Source organism: Mastomys coucha, unplaced genomic scaffold (genome assembly GCF_008632895.1).
Source record: "Mastomys coucha isolate ucsf_1 unplaced genomic scaffold, UCSF_Mcou_1 pScaffold2, whole genome shotgun sequence".
NCBI classification, from domain to species: Eukaryota; Metazoa; Chordata; class Mammalia; order Rodentia; family Muridae; genus Mastomys; species Mastomys coucha.
The window spans coordinates 3382816-3400483 of NW_022196902.1; the positions used below are offsets into that span (position 1 = coordinate 3382816).

General features: G+C 39.4%; 1 protein-coding gene across 7 annotated transcripts in view; it reads right to left on the reverse strand.

Moving 5' to 3' along the window:
- Grm1 (glutamate metabotropic receptor 1) overlaps positions 1-17668 on the reverse strand; it is a 443300-nt gene that overhangs the window by 287351 nt on the left and 138281 nt on the right. The window lies entirely within an intron of this gene.

The window sequence follows — 17668 nt, forward strand, 5'->3', positions numbered from 1 at the left end:
TGAAAAATAATTTCAGAATGGTAAGCCTTTGCAGAATTCTCTTCAGATTTCCTCACCAACATTTCCTTGTTCCATCGCTGTTCTCTACCCTGTACTAGCAAATGCTATCTTACATATTTATATACTTGTTCTATTCACAAAACTAAAATTATTCTATTGAAGTTTTTGGATCATCAAAAGGCAAACTATTTTAGTCAAAATATAAATTTAACATAGCTATGTGTATGTGTGCACAAGTATGTATACACACTCATGTGGTATGTGCTTGAGTGTGGTTTTGTGCTTGTGTGTGTGTGTGTGTGTGTGTGTGTGTGTGTGTGTGTGTGTGTGAGAGAGAGAGAGAGAGAGAGAGAGAGAGAGAGAGAGACCAGAGGTCAACATCAGCTCTCCTTCCTCAGTGGCTCTCCACATTATTTTTAAGACAGGGTCTCATACCTGAAGCTAACTAATTTGGCTAGATGACCTGGCCAGTGAACTTCAGGGCTCCTACATGTCTGCACTGCTCCATCACTGGGATTAGACACATGGCACTCTATGTCTGCCTTTTCCATGAGCACAGGGGATCTGAACTCAGGTAAGCATATTTGTGTGGTGGACACCTTGCCAATGGAGACATTTTCCTAGCCCAGATAAGGGAACATTTTTAAATGAATACTTAAATACTTTACAGAGGTATGTGTCTTCAAGTTGTAGAAACAAAGAGGAAGCAGAATTTACTTTGGAAATTCTCCATTAAGCAATATTCTCTCTCTCTGAAAAGTAACATAATCTCCCACAGACTGTCTGTGTTTTAATTCCTGAGCAAAGTTTAAGTATGTACAACACCAAGTTTTAAAAGTATATTTCCCATAAACAGAGCCACATTGTAACCCAAGTCATTTACTTTGTCAGTTTGCTACTGTTGGTTATATAATGTAACATAATTATTCCCTGGCTTAGAAGAATATGAATTTTTTAAATAAGCAACATTCTGTGAATGTAAGTAAATTCACAGAGTGTTTTCAGACCAGATATCATCTGTTTCGTGTAAAGCCCAAATGCATCTCAGAGGACGGCATTAAATGCTGCTTTAACACTATAGCAAGTAATCCTTTTCAGGACAGAGAAATCTCTCCTAGCTAAAAAGTTATGCCATCAGTCTTATTACTTGAATATGATGTTATGATGAATCTCCAACTATCCCCTTTTTAATAAACATAGACACTCAATCAGCATTTCTCCTCAATCAGCTGCAGGATTCAGAGAGTTGTCTATATGGTCGTGATCACAAGGGTTTAGAGGGAGATACTTGTTATGCTTATAATTTAATTAGTGCAGTGAATATTGCATTTCAAAAGCAAAAGGTTTCTGCATATACAAAATGTGTGGGCTAAATAACCACTGAACCTTATAAAGCAGTCCAGCATCTGGAAATGTTCCCACCCAACCCACTACAGTAGCTAATGATTACAGCTAACATGTATGATTCAGCAAGTCCTATCTTTCCTTGAGATTCAATTTGATCCTCAGAAAATAAAGTAAGTTGAATTGTCTAGGTTCCAGATGTCTCCCATTCCCCAGAATCCTTAAAGCAAATGAGTTTTAAGATACGGGTGAGAGAGGAGGACAGGATCACAAATGTGTCAATATGTCTGAACCGACCAAAGTGTATCCATTGAACAAATGCAGTTTTATATACCAACTGAATCTTAATAAAACTGAACAAAACAAGACATGAAAGGAAGATTTCAGCAAAGGCAAATGGAATCTGGATAACCCTAGGTTTTAGGTTAATTCAAACCCTATACTCAGTCTAATTATCTTAAAGTAGTAGTCTTTGTGAACTAGTAATGAATCTGAGTGTTGGAGGTTAGAAAATTGCCAAGGATAGAAGAGGTCAGAGACACTGGAGCAGTCTAAAATGGAGTAATCCACATCTGGGGGAAATGAGCTAACCCCCGCAGGCCAGGAGGACACTTCCTGCAGGCAGTATAGAGAACTAAAAGTCCTGTAAGCCATGATTGCTCTAATCTTAGTCCATAAACATGTTATCTTAAACTGTCACATCAGAATCCAGGCTACTTCCTCACATTAACCTCATGGAAGAGCTAAATCTCATCATTCACCGAACACATTTTTTAAAGCATACTCTGGACCACACACAATGGGAACACGACCAGACATACAAAGATGACTGGAAGAGTTGACCCTTAAACCCTGAAGGGCAAGAGAGAAACATGATAGCCATCTGGCAACCAGAAAGGTGAGACTCCATAGTGCAGACCAAACAGATGGAACTTTTTTAGGACATACAGATTGTTTCCAGTACCACTAGGTAAACATGAGTCACTGACAGAGTCTGTGGAAGAGAGAAAAGCAGAGCAACAAGGGTCATGGTGTGGGGGAGGAGGGTATACTTACAAGACCATTCATTTCTGAGAGGACCACAGTGCTGTGGAAATATGCACCGATACATTTGGAATTCTGTCTTTTTACGTGCTATTTTCTTTCCTTTCTTGGTGAGGGTAGTATTTGCACATGTGTGCACTGTGTGTATATCCATGTGTTTGCATTGCACAGTTGCACAACATGCATGAATATGTTCACAGAACATTAGACAGCTATTATCTATCATTTAATAAAATCTAGTGTTGTATACAATTAATGTATGCCAATGAAAAGAAAGGAAATAAATGCAAATCAAAAGCTCTATTTTCCTGCCTTTCTGACCTATATGGCTGGTGAGATGTGAGTCAGTGGGGCATGTCCTCTCATCCATAAAAGGTAAAACAAAACAAGAGTTCACACAGAACGTAAAATCAAGACTGTATTTTGGTTGTCTTTTGGGAAGACCAGCAGGTTGTAAGGCACTATCTGAAATGTTCACTGGAAGATCAAATTTGATAAAGACTTTGTAGCATTAGATGGGAAAGGCTTTGTCTATGAATAATGGCTCAAGATTTTGATTCTCATAACACATAGACTTTTATGGTCATTCTGACCTAACAGCATTTCTAATCCCTTGAGCACAACTTGAACAATGCATGTGTATCTGATCATCCAACTCCTAAAGCAGCTATTCCTTTTGATTACCCATGAGGCTTTGCCAAACATTCTTTGGAGGAACTCTTTCATAGCAGCTCATATATAATATCAGTCTTCTGATATATAACCAAAAATTTTTGCCTGGGGTTCTGTCTTTTAATGATACTAAGCACATCTTCTGAAATTTGAGAGTGTAGTCATGAGTCTATAGATCTTCAATGACATATCTCAATGAGGGCTGATTTTTCCTTCATTCCATAGAAGTAATTACAGAAAGAAATGAACCTCTGATCTGATTCTTTGCTTTCCTGGGTGCATTCCATTTAGAATAGCATATGGAATGACCTTAGTGTCTCCTTAAATATCCAAGACTCTTGGTATTACTTAACTTATAGAATGTAGTATAAGGGGAAATTTTCCATAATATGCCCATTCACCATTATGAAAGAATAGTATTATGAATGATTTCAGATACTAATGACATAGAAATGCCAACTATCCACAGGAATGACAGGAAAATAGAACTGTAAGGCCTTGGGTCTATTTTAATATAGTGACAATTTTTTAAAAAGGCTATGTCCTTGACCTGAACTGTTGGTGGATTACTATCTAGAGAGGACAAGTCTACCAGATCAGGAAAGGAGACAATCATCACACATTCTCTACTCCCAGAATTCACCCTTCCTCAGAAGTTAAGAACAACACCCCCATGCTTTGTGTGGAGCTGGCACTAAAGGAGAAAACCTCAGTGTGATATCTATAAAGGATTTTTTTTCTTCTGGTATTTTTGAGACAGGGTTTCTCTGTATAGCCCTGGCTGTCCTGGAACTCACTTTGTAGACCAGGCTGGCCTCGAACTCAGAAATCCACCTGCCTCTGCCTCCCAAGTGCTGGGATTAAAGGCGAGCGCCACCACAGCCCGGCTCTATAAAGGATTTTAGAGAACAGAAATCTATAGCACATGATGTTTTTGACTAGGGAATGTATTAAAAAAGGCTTCCCTTGACTATCACCTCACTAGGTGATCTAGCATATGCATAAATGTTTTGAGTCAGCATGGATCCATCAAATATTCTTAGAGCCCCTTCTGAATTAACTTCATGAACATCCAAGACATGGCAAACTGGGTACTGACAACCAGAGGTGGCTATGAGAACACACTGCCTTGAAACCTGACAGACATCTTCTGCAGATTGCTGAGTTCAAACCTATCTTGCTTGAAAGGCAGCTCTCCCCATCAGAAATCCCATGTTGCAAGTATTCAACTATCTCTGTTTCTGATTCTGTTTCTGATATTTATTGGTACATGAATAACTGAAGAATTGTACATGGCTCTGGTGTAAGAAGATTCTGAATTAAAAAACAAGAGTCCTTAAATTCTAAATTAGACAATAATAAGATGGATTATGTGATACAAAGTCCTTATTCCTGCTTACCCCAATCTTTCCTCAATCAAAATTTAATACTGTACTTCAATCTCTGGAAAAAGGGAGGATGGTGTTATTAGACAAGTTTCAGGCACAACTCCATAAATTATTTTTCTCTTGGGAGGGAAGAAAAACAAAGCAATTCGATGGAATAGGGATGGCCTGTTTTTCACTGGGCAGGGTTCTTCTTGGTTTTGCTTCTGCGGATGCTGCAGATACCAGTCTTCCACTTGTCCCATAGGAAGCTCTCTCAGTGAACAACATGATTGCTTGTATGTGTCCAGATGGGAAAATTCAATCTATGGAGAGACCCAGATTTTCTATAAGACAGAATGGTAACTTTCACTGGATCTGCTTGGGTTTTAACATTTTTCTTTCTGCCCTTATTAAGAGTGACCACTTACCTGCCTCTTCTCCCCCAGCCTCTCACATTTCCATACTAGGAATGTGTTCAACTTCCAAGCCTGGTACTCTCTATATCTCCCATTTGCCTATAGGAGGAAAAAGTTCTTGACTCTGACAATGGGAAGAAAGAACTTAGACAAATAGTTTCCGAATGCGGTATCTTTAGGACACACACCATTTATTTTCCTCAATTACCAGGAAGATTCTGTATATGCAAGGCCAGATGTTGCAAGCAGTAAGTTCGGTTCTCAGACTATGGGGAAGAAAGGCAATGCGAAGTTGGCTATTGGTTAAGTTCAAGTCCCAGTTGGGGAAGCATATACAGGAGATGGTGTGTGGCTGCCATGTGTTAAGCAAAGTTCTCTATACTATCAACAATGACAAAAATGAAGATTTTTCCTCTGCATCTCTTCGGATGCCGGCCTTGCTTTATCTGGTTTGTGAGCTTGGCTTTTTAAATTGTTTTTTGTTTTTTTTGTTTTTTGTTTTTTGTTTTTTGGGTTTTTTTTTTTTTTTTTTTTTTTTTTTTTTTTTTTTTTGCTTGTTTGTTTGCATTTCTTGGATTTTCTTCCATACCCTGGAAGAATTTTGTTCAGCATTTCTTTCTAGCTCCTAATTTACTAGTTCTTGGGCTAGAAATGTGGGCAGCACACAGAAGAACATATTGGAAGCCGTAAGCTACCAAGGCCATGTGACTTGAACTTTATTGGTTTTCTGTGGCGTTATTGCCACTTTGTGGTTGTTTCTTAATTGTTGAGGGAAGGCGAGGCTTAGTAATCATAGTCTCTATAGTTCTCTGGGGCTGAACTCGACTTGACTTATGCCAGAGAAACTGTGCCTGAAAGCAGGCCATTGGGACAGGGATGAAATCACAGGTTAAAGGATCGCTTGTTCTACAGTGAAGAGGCAGCTTTGGGAGTGCACCAGGCTTGGCTGATTATGTTTGCATTGCTACCATCAAATATGCAGACTCATCTTCACAGTGCAGAAACAGCAAAGTGAGAGGGTACAGGGTCCTATCAAGGTGAGTCATATGCCAGGCATAGGTAAATAGGCTAAGAAAGCTGAAGCACAGTGTATACCTTCAGATGTTCTGGAAAAAGTGAGATTATAAAGGAAATTATTTAGAATCTAATCTATTAATTTAATTAAGACTGTCTATAAGCTTTAAAAATCATAGAAAATTTATGGCTTTAAAAAACTTAGGAGTCACTATTGAAATAAAAAATTTGGCTTTGGGTTCCGGAGACTTACTTCATCCCGATATATACAGAGGACACAGATGCTGTTAAACTCAACAAGGAGCAGAATATTATGGGGGCAAGATGAAGAAAGTGAAGGAAGCTCATCTATCTGTATAACCATCCACCTGTCTGTCTGTCTGTCTATCTATCTATCTATCTATCTACCTATCTATCCCACTGTCTTTTTCCATACAGGTTTGAAGTGAAAATAAAAAATAAGGCATTGAGATACTTGCTTATAGTCCTAGCACTCTGAAAAATTAAATAGAAAAATTTTGAGCTTAGGTCACCCTAGGATACATAAGACTTCGTCTCCAAAGGAAAAAATGTATAGTCAGAAAGGAATCAAATAATTGTGAATTAACAAATATAGAGAACATTTAGGTTTTGTTTGTCAAAACACCATTTACAAAATTCAAAACTATAATTGAACACTATGAATTTTGTAATAATTTCAAAATAGAGAGGATACCATATAACCATAAAACAAACATGTTGGATGTTTTATTAAAATTAAAACATCATAATCCTGAATATTAAAAAAAAGAAAATAAAAACTGGTTACAAACTACAGAGCACAGGAGAATCCATTTTTCACTGAAATATGAGATTATTGTTTTGATTGTGAACAAAAAATTCACTTAATAGTCACTTAGAAATTAAACAAAAAAACAATGCAAAGGAGGCTGGAGAGATGGCTCAGAAGTTAAGAGCACTGACTGCTGTTCCAGAGGTCCTGAGTTCAATCCCCAGCAACCACATGGTGGCTCACAACCATCTGTAATGGGATCCGATGCCCTCTTCTGGTGTGTCTAGAGAGATCAACAGTGCATTCAGGCATATAAAATAAGTAAAAATAAATCTTTTAAAAAATTTTTAAAAAAATAAATCTTTAAAAAGAAAACAGAGCAAAAGGAGCTAGAAGAACTAGATAAAGTTAAAAAAAAAGTGATGCAAATGAGAGAAGATAGTACCAGAATAAAAGCAAAAATTTGACTCTTAAAAAGACCAGCACAACTGATATACTCTGCATACATCAATAAGGGAAAAATGACAGGGAAAAAAGAAAATGTACAAGGTTTGAAAGGCTCACATAGAGTGCAGCAGCCACTGAAGGAATGCGGAGGGACTACAGCAGAACTGAAGGCTTTCGGTGAGCTGTTCAAGGCTCTTCTCACCTGTACTGCTTTAAATGAGTGTTGTTCGAGCACAAACACACAAATCACCCAGGAGTTGTGTAAACACAGGTTCTGACTCATTAGGTCAAGGAGCCAGCTGAGCTGTTTCTAATGGTTCCTAATAAACTCTCAGAAGAACCTGTGATTCTGGGGTCTCAATTTGAGTCATAACGAACTGCATTGCCATGCTCGCTTTAACAGGAACCCGAGAAGGATCAGCTACGGAAAATGGCTCAGGGGATAAGAATCCTTCTTCCACAAGCACAAGGGCCCAAGTCCAAATCCCTAGAACGTCCTTAGAAATTCAGGGCTGGATTGTGTGTACCCAAGCACTCTGGAAGTCAGAGACAAGAGGACTACTGAGATTTGATGGCCACCAGCCTAGTCCCAGGCTCAATGAGAGTCCCTGTCCAAATGAAATAAGGTAGAGCGTGACAGAAGTTGGACACCTGTTGTCATCCTCTGCATGTGCATGGGGTCATGTGACCCATACATATACATGTGTACTTCACACCCGGAGAGAGAGGAAGAGAGGGAGAGAGAGGGAGAGAGGGAGAGAGGGAGAGATGGAGAAAGAGGAGAGAGAGGAGAGAAAAGAGAGAGAGAGACAGAGAGGGATGGAAAGAGAGAAAGAGAGAACATAAATGATAAAAGAATGTAAATCAACTACAGGGGGGAAAACACAGAGATTTTGAAAGATCATTCGAAGAATAAGTAATCCTTGTAATCAAGAAACATAAAAATGTGTTGAAACTCACAGGCAGGCAATAAAATCTAGATTCATATAATAATGATATATTTTCATGTTTGAGGCTAAAGGTAACAGTAAAGCTCTACTGGCATCCATTGCTACTGAGGCTGCAGTAAACAGTACACTCTTGGGACATGACTGGAGAGCCATGAATTATTTGTCAGAACTGATGAAGAAAACATTCTAACACTGGCCAATACAATGCAAAGGAGCTGGCCAGATGGTGTATACCTGTAATCTCAGCCCTTGGAAGATTGTGGCAAGGAAGAAGGATTATGAGTTCAAGACAGCCAGGGACGCACAGCAGATCCCTGTCTCAAACAATGTCACACTAAAAGGAGGAAGGTTAGTTAGGGCGGAGCTCAGGAGGTAGCATACTTGCTTAGGATGGGCAGGGCTCCAAGTTCAGCTCAACAACAACAAAAAAAAGAACTTAACAGCAGCCACATCTGGATAAAAGTCTGTCCTAGTAAAGATATTGGTCAATGTGTGTGGGCATGTGAGCAGAAGTATTTATTGAGTCTTGTTGGCCAGTGACACACACACACACACGCACACACACACACACACACAAGCAGGATCTAAGGGAAGGAAATGTTGATGCTTTTCTTCTCCAGCCTAATTAATGACCACGAATCTCCTGAGGAGAAACAGTACACATTTATTGTCTCTTGGTTAGTGTGGGTTGGGACTGAAGGCACAGCTCTGCAGTATCTGCTGTGTCATGCCTCCTAAGGCTGCAGTTGAGTTGTCACCCACTGCAAGTCCCACCTGGTGGCTCACAAGGAGTGAACCCGCTTTGTCTCTCTCTGCTTATCATCTCTGGCCTCTTGACTGTTCTTGGGCAGAAGCCACCTTCATCTGTCAAAGGGCACCTAGCCTGGTTTTGTCAGTTCTTGCCATGTAGACATCATCAGAATGACATTCAATGCCAAGCCAGCAAAGATCTCTCCAGAGTCTCCAGACAGTTGTAACAGACTGAGTTACACATGATAAAGAAGAGTCATGAGAATGCTGTCCTCTCCCCTTTACTATATTGTGTGTCTTAAAAGCCACCACTCAAGGACACACACAGAGGTATGAATACTAAGGAAAGCTGAGATGTAACTCTGAGTCTATATTTAATTGATTCCATTGTACCATTAGGTATATGCTACCATTATAAAGAATGAATTAGGGTCATGTCTCTTGATTTGCCAGGTTGTTCAAAGACATAAATGAACAACCAAAGAAAATACAGAAAATATAAACAATGTGATCTTAAGATTTTAAAGTAATTATTTACCACAGTCAGAGACTCTTAAGGGCTCAGCTTATAGGAAAAAAAAAAAAACAGTAGCACATAGCTAAGGGATAGGCAGAAAGAAGGACAATGTAAACAGAATGTCAGGAGCTGGTTTCATAGCTAGAGGCTCGGATGGAAGGATGAGACAAGACACTGCTCATGCCAGGTAGACTTTCCCCTGCGTATCCTAAGTGGCTGTGATCAGACTAACCTCATGAAAAATGATATGTCACAGCCGAGTTTTAACTCATAGTTCCTGGTGTTTGGATGACTGGCAGCCAAGTAAGACTTGTAACAAGACTGTCTCTGTCTACCTTCTTTTTATCAGTCAAGAAATTCTATCCCTCTTCCTGTTACACAGCAGGAACAGGGTTCTGCATTAGACTGACTCTGGATTCTGGAAACAGTTTGCCTCATTGTACAATTTTGGGTTGTTTTGCTGTTGTTGTTTTGGGGTGTTTTTTTGTAATGTCAATAGTTTTAGTACTGTTTTTGAACTTTAAAATGAAGCACATCAGCATACACCATATATATCTTTAACTTATAACAAAAAACAAAATAAAATTCATCAATAAAATAATGAAAACAAAACCACAAACAATCCTTTTATAAAATAAGAAAAATAATGTGTGAGCAGATTTACACTAAAGAGGGTATATGCATCAAGAAAAGTATGGAAAGATATCACATTCCTTGTAATAAGTGAAACACAATTCAGAACCCCAGTGAGTTGTTTGTCTGCATATCTAAGTAGCTAAAATAAAAAATAGGGATAAGTTCAAAGAATAGTGAAGATGCAGACAAAAATGTATTGCTTGGACAATCCTGGTAGAGATGGATGATTTTATGGCATCTCTGAAAATTGGGTGTGCAGCTACTAAAAAAAATTAAATATACATTTACTAAGTGCTAATAGTATCTCTGGGTATTTATCCAATAGAAACAGGAAGCCTGTCAACAAATACCCATAGCAGCTTTGTATCTAACAACCTCAACCTGGATACAAATTGAATGCCCTTCCAGAATTGAGTTCTTGATACTAGCAAGCAATTGACTGCAGGGCAAGAGCAGGAACATCTGGTAACAAATTCCCATTTCAAAAGGTCATGAGCTATACAATTTCGTCCTTGTACCATTCTATAACAAAAACTTGAGGCTGGAACAGACTAGTGGGGGCCGAGAGCTAGAGTGGAGGCCATGACCATGACGTTGGCTACGGAGAGGTAGCAGAAAGAATCTCTGCAATGGTGGAACAGGTCTCTATTTGCTGTGGTAGTGTCTATGCCACGTACACAAATGTGACAGAACCTCACACATACATGCATGTAAGACTAATGAGATCCGCATAATGTCTTGGAGTTTTACCAATGCCTGGGCTACTTTCTGAGTTTTGTTATCCTACCATGGGCCACAAAGATATCGTGGCAAGTTAACATACTTGCTGAGAAAACTTGGCCACCAGAGTCCAGGTTTCCAGACGCCGTGTGAAAGCATAATCAGTCTTTTCACACGGGAATAAGAGGCAGAGCAGGAGAATCACCTGGTAGTCCCTAGGCCAGCTAGCCTGGAATATGCAGGACACTGACAAGAAACAGCATGATGAATGTATCCTGCCTCAGAAACAAAATGTATGTCAAGAACTTACTCTCAAAACTTGCCCTCTGACCTCCCCACACACACCCACACACCCACAACATATCATACACACACATACAGACATACAAACACACACACACAACACACAGAGAGAATCTTTTTTTTAAAAAAAGCATGTTGGTCACTGGGGGAAACTACAAGAATGGTACATGGGCCCTTTTCATGCTACTTTTTGCAACTTCATTCCAACCTTCAATTATATTCAAATCAAATGAAAAATTGTGATCCAAGAGAGGCTCATGAAAAGTTCTTCATTTCCTTTTGACTGTAGAGAAGATCTTTCCATGTGAGACTGAGGAGGAAGAGAAACTTAGTTGGCAAAGTTTTTGAAAGGGGAGTTATTAAGGTTTTGATATAAAGATGTAGGACCGTATAACTCAAGGGGGTTTTGTTATTGTGTCTGTGATGTAAAATGAAGGAGGTGGATACTGAGTGTTAACAGAGGATGGAGACAGAGGGATGAGGAAGGAGGGGTGAGGGTAGGCTAACCAAAACGAAGTATGTATAAAAAGCCTCAGGAAAATTAGTTGTTCTGTAGCTAACTTAAAGTGTTTTGTTTGCTTATTTGTTTGTTAATCTTTAGAAAAAGAAGGTGTTTGAATGGAGGTACCCGCCAACGTGGGCTGTGCTCCCTCAGGAAGACATGGCTTCTGAAATGAAAATCACAGTATCGGCACTGGCTACCTCCCTATGCGATATTGGTCAGGAAGGCTTCAGAGCAAACAGTTGTCCACCATGAGATCCTATGGTTGAAGACACAATAAACGTTGGTTGTAGCACACAGACAAATCCAGTTAGAACTGGCCTAGACACTCCCTCCTGCTGGCTAGTTTCATAGTGCCAATGGTGCTCTGCAGCCTGCTAGGGGAGAAAAGTTGTCAATTAATTTTTCCAGCAGCAGACCCCACAATTACTGTAGACCCCACAGTTACAATTCTGACCTGCTGGGAAATATGTGCCCACCTGTGCAATAGTGGTATAACTGTTATAAGGAAAACCAATTGTTTTCTATCAAATTTGAGGCCTGATCCACAGCAGAGAAATCCATAGGTTCTTAGGGATTCATACTTCTGCTGATCTGCTAAACTTGTAAAACTGGTTTCTAAATATTTATGTTTATATCCATAGATGAATGCTTATACCCATAGTGGTCAAAGCAGGCTCTTTTTGCCCTGAGCAGCTATTGCAGAGTCTTAGAAGTGATCAAGGCAATGTGGCTCTTGGGCACACAGCCCTAAATGACAAATCTGTGTCAACCCTTACAAAGTTCAGGGGGAGGTAGTTTTTCTTTAAGAGTGAAACCAATGCTAAGTTGCTGATACTGTGTAAGCATCAATAATAGTACTCAGTGGGGAGAGATGCATGTTGGGGATGTCCATGGAAAGAGGGAGGAGCTAGGGTTGATATGATTAAAACACATTGTACATGTGAATAAAATCATCAAAGAACAAATAAAATATTAAATAAATTAGTATTAACCTAGATAAAAAGGTAAGCTTCATATATACCTCTTTGAAATGGAAATTTCACAAAAGGGGGAATCTCACGTCTACAAGAGTGTTTTCTATTGCTTTCATAACGTTACTGAAGTTCCATTACGCTGCCATTTGGTCTCCCTGAATAACTGTGTAGCCATTATATTAATTATGAGAGTAGACATAATCTGGAAGGAGAATTAGCATAGGTAATGGCTTCTATCCATTGCTAATGGCAAGGTCTTGGAGTAGATTTCACTGATGTGCAGTTCTGGTCCTCTGCCTATCTATAGAGTGATGTAGCCCATCAGGGATTCCAAAGAAACAGAGGAAGGAGTCCGGGAGGGTTGTGTCAACCCTTGGAGACACAGAACCACATGGATGATGAGAATCTTAGGTAGTAAGACACTGGATATACTTACATTTCACTTTTCACATATCTGCACAGAAGAAAACTCCATTCTTGAATGGAAATAACATCTGATCCCACAGGTCTTTCTAAGGTAAGATCATGTATGACCTGTCTTCTTCCTTATGGAAGGTGCTGCCGAGCATGCTCATTCGGTCCTTTTTCCTCACAGTATTCTGGCCCTGAGACACAGACTTTAACTCCTTATAAGATTACATTAAAGGCTAACAGGGGTGGGGCTTATCCCTCAAAGACAAAGCTGCTGTTTTAGAATAACACATTCAGTTTGGTACAATGAGGTAAGGTAAAATGACAAATCAGAATTTGTATAATGAATTATCACTACTTGTCAAGCCAAACACTCTGAGCCTTAGTGAAAGATAGTTTTGTTTTTTTTTTTAATCCTACTGAGATAGGATCTTCCTCTATAGCCCAGGCTGGCCTGGAACTCACCATATAATCCACTCTGACCTCAAAATTGTGTTGCTCAGCCTACTGGTATAAGCCACCATAACTGGAGGACGGGGAGGATGATACTGGGATCACTGACTCTTTGATCCCTTCCTAAAGTGGAAGAGAGAGAGTAGATAACACATTTCGAATCTAATCTCTGTTCCACATCCCATTGGTTATACACACACAGAGAGAGAGAGAGAGAGAGAGAGAGAGAGAGAGAGAGAGAGAGAGAGAGAGGAGGGGAATGGAGAGGGAGAGGGAGGAGGAGGGAGAGAGGGAGAAGGAGAGAGAGAGAGAAAGAGAGAGAGAGAGAAAGAGAGAGAGAGAGAGAGAGGGAGAGGGGGAGGGAGAGGGAGAGAGGGAGGGGTGCAGTTCTGAGTAGCTAGAACACTTCAGGCTTCTTTAGTCCCAGTTTGAAGACTTGGTCTGATTTTATTAACATAAATTAATCAATTCTATGATTAGCTTTCAGCAATCACATCAAAGTATCATTCTCTAATATAGAGTACACAACACAAGAAATTATCTAAGAAATCTCAAGCCTTTATTCCTCAAAGAGAATAAATGTATAACCCTTGGATCAAAGTAAGTGCTGGCAGGCTGCTAGAGTGCTTAAGTCAGCAAGCAACAGCAAGGAAGAAGGGGAGATGGCTGAGGCTCCTTGGTAAGCACTTGCTCCCATCCACAATATCTCTGTTCAATCCCCCAGCACTTAAAAATATAAAGGCACATACATGGCAACCACTGAGTTAAGTGCAAAGCTTTTTCTCTTCTCTGTGAAATACAGAAGATTCCACTTTCTTCTATTGCTTCTCATTTAGATATAGAAACTGTATTACCCACAGAAGAAATTAAAGTAAGACGTCTTTATAAGGTTTATAACTGGTATTTAGCAAAGGGTCTAGCTACTTAGAAATCTAGTATGTGCAGCTGCCTGAACACAGTAACCTTAGGAAAGCTTATAAAACAGCGATGACAAATCATAGCAAATGAGTCTCGTCTTTACTTACATAGAAGAGAATACATGGGTCTGGAGTGGTGACACAATAAAGCACTTGAATACCATGTCCAAGATAAATATTGGTGGAGACAGACAGAGATAGATGATAACATGATAAACAGATATGTAGAGAGACAGCATATGCCACATCAAATCAGACTTTCTGTGCATTTTTCTTTGGGTTGCTAGTTTCTCCCTTGTCTTTTAATTTTATTTATTAAACACGAACATGCATTGTTATGTCAACCAGCAGTCTCCTCTTCCATTGCTGACATGTTTAGAAAACCCTTTTCCTGTCCAGGAAGCTAACACGCACTTACATATTCTTCCGGCTTTTCTATGGTTTTAAAAACAGAAGTATCTCTTAAATAGTTTAACATATATGTGGCTAAATGAAGAAGTACACATCCCTCTGTGTATAAAAGTAACTATTTGACAGCTCCTTCTGATGCACAGTTTTGAATAATTCTAGCCAAACCCTCAAGAGTTTGTGAGCTTATATAGGAAAAAAGAAAACAAGAAATGATAGGTTTAGTAATATGCATAACAACAGATGATGTAATAGTGGATCTATAGATAGATATATGGAAAGCTGATCAGAAGTATTGAGGTAATGAAGGACTTAACAGGGTGGGTTTGATCAGCCTAAAATTGACCCATATCATCTACTGTATTCAAAGAACTGCACTGGGTAGGAGAAAGAAAAAAAGGCAAGGGAAATGTCCCTATGAAATAATTCCTCTCATGTTACAGATGTGTAAGGTACTGACAGGATACTTTAAAGGATGAGACTAATCTCTAATGGGAGAAGGTTTCTGTGGAAGTGAATACTAACCTAAGATCTGAAGCATCATCTATGTGAAGGAATACACTGACTTCAAGAAAACCCTGGTGAGGGGGATGGAGAGATGCTCAGCGGGTAAAAGCACTGACCGCTCTTCCAAAGGTCCTGAGTTCAAATACCAGCAACTACATGGTGGTTCACAACCATCCTTAAGGAGATCTGACACCCTCTTCTGGAGTGTCTGAAGATAGCTACAGTGTACTCACATATAATAAATAAATAAATCTGAAAGAAAGAAAGAAAGAAAGAAAGAGAGAGAGAGAGAGAGAGAAAGAAAGAAAGGAAGAAAGAAAGAGAGAAAGAAAGGAAGAAAGAAGGAAGGAAAGAAGGAAAGAAAGAAAGCAAGAGAGAGAGAGAGAGAGAAAGGAAGGAAGAAAGAAAGAAAGGAGAAAAGCCTGGTGAGTAGAGTGATTCTCCCTGCCTAGACTACAGAGAACAAGAAGGGTTCTAGGAATGAATCTGTAAGGTGAAGAGGATCCCGGTCATACATGGCTGTGACTACATCCAGGATTCTGAAGCTCATCTAAGGGCATTACAAAGAAAGCATTAATATTAAGCATGTACAAGTAGCTTAATCAAATTTTCCTTTACAAAATGCATGAGGACCATGAGGTCTGAATGCCAGAACACTATGAAGATTGTTAGAGAACTCCTGATGAAATACTCTGGCTGCTTGAATTGTTGACCATGAGGATACAGGCTTTAATGGAGTCTGGAGTCTTACCAATTCGGCAGTGAGAGAGGGGAAGGAGACCATGGCAGCGATTTAACTAGAAAGGAGAGTAGTACTATATTGGATCCTTACTTGAAAACCAGCATCAAAATACAGTCCAGATGAAAGAAATAAGGTAAATGATTAAAGACATTAAACCACAGTATTTCTTTATGTAATTAAAGTGTTCTGGAAGGAGTTCTAATGTCAGACCCAACCATCATGCCTACAAGTCCCAAGGCAACCTAGTAAAAAGATCTTCCCAGATTCTCTCAATGTTTACTGATGAGAACACCTTTACCATTCTATTCTTGCGCAGTATCATTCTACTGGCCCCCACAATCCAGCTACAGGGCCACTTTCTTCTTCCAGAGAACCTTTCTAGTCCCTCCAACATAAACAATTATTTTGTTTCCATTTAGGTAATATATCTTGTTTACTTGTTGTATTAAGTCTTCTCACAGTTCTGTTCATACATGTCTGCCATCCCTGAAGACACAGAAATACCTTAAAAGTGTATTTTCATAAGTACCATGTAGCACTGTCTACTCCAGTATCCACTACCCTGAGCATACTGTCCTTAAGGTGCGCTCCACCAATGAATTCAATAATAAATAGTGGCATTTTATTTCATTTGAACTAAGTGCTTCTAGGTAAAACCAAGAAATGTTGCCACTTACCTAACTCACTGAAAGCTCAAATTTTCCCAACTCCATCTTTCTTCAAACGGTGGCCATGCACTTCACTTTTTATTAACTTTAGCTAAAAACAAATAACACTGTTGATTCCACCACGAGACATCCTCAAGACCCTGCATGTTCTCCCGGTTCTCTTTTCCAAAGTAAAGAGGTGAGCCTCCAGCTGTTACTAACAGGACAACACAATGTTATTTGGTTTGAATTAATAATATTATGGTGATCTTGACTTCATCCAAGCCACTTCACACCCTATTTATTTATTTATCTATTTACTAGTATCTGTTTAGTTTTTAAACTTCTTATTTTGAAATGATATGGGACTTTCAAAAAAATGTAGTTCTCAGATTCCCTAACTATTAGTTAGCGTTTTAGTCCAGCTGCTTTACCCTTCTGGTCCTCTCACTTCCAGTGTACAGATAAGATGCTTCCTGTCTTTCTGCCATTGAACCATGGGTTTTTCTTGACCTTGCCAATACAATCTTTGCTCTACCTAGTTTTCTTGCTTGTACTACTGCATGTATCCTATCCTTCGCTATTAACAAGTCCATTGGAGAGCTTGCTGTCTCTGAGCCACTATAGGATTTCCCCAGGCTACCTGGGAGACCCTTAGTTACCTTGATCTTCACTGAAGATTGTGCCCATGATACTCCACAGCGCAGACAACACCATGTTGTCTACACCCTTGCTGGGAACAGGGAACCCTATGACATTGTCTCAGCCTTGTCTGCCCATTGAGAAAACTATTTCCAAACCATACTGGAAGCATGGAAAAATCATCACATTGTTATGTAGACAGTCAGATATCAGCATACTTGAAAGTCTTTTGAGTTCTGGTCCCTTTTTAATAATCAGTAGCTTATAAAACCAGGAAACGAGTAAGCAAGGCTTTAGTTGGCAGTCAAAACAATGAGCTCTGAATCTACAGCTGTGGATAAAAACTTGTTAGAAACTAATAGATGATCATAAGCCTACTGGTTACTCTTCTGGTGAGGACAAAGACACACAATTGTCCCCAGAAAAATTTCCCCCAGGAAGCATTTGCAAAATTTAATAAAGTCTAGCCGAGAGAGAGAGAGAGAGAGAGAGAGAGAGAGAGAGAGAGAG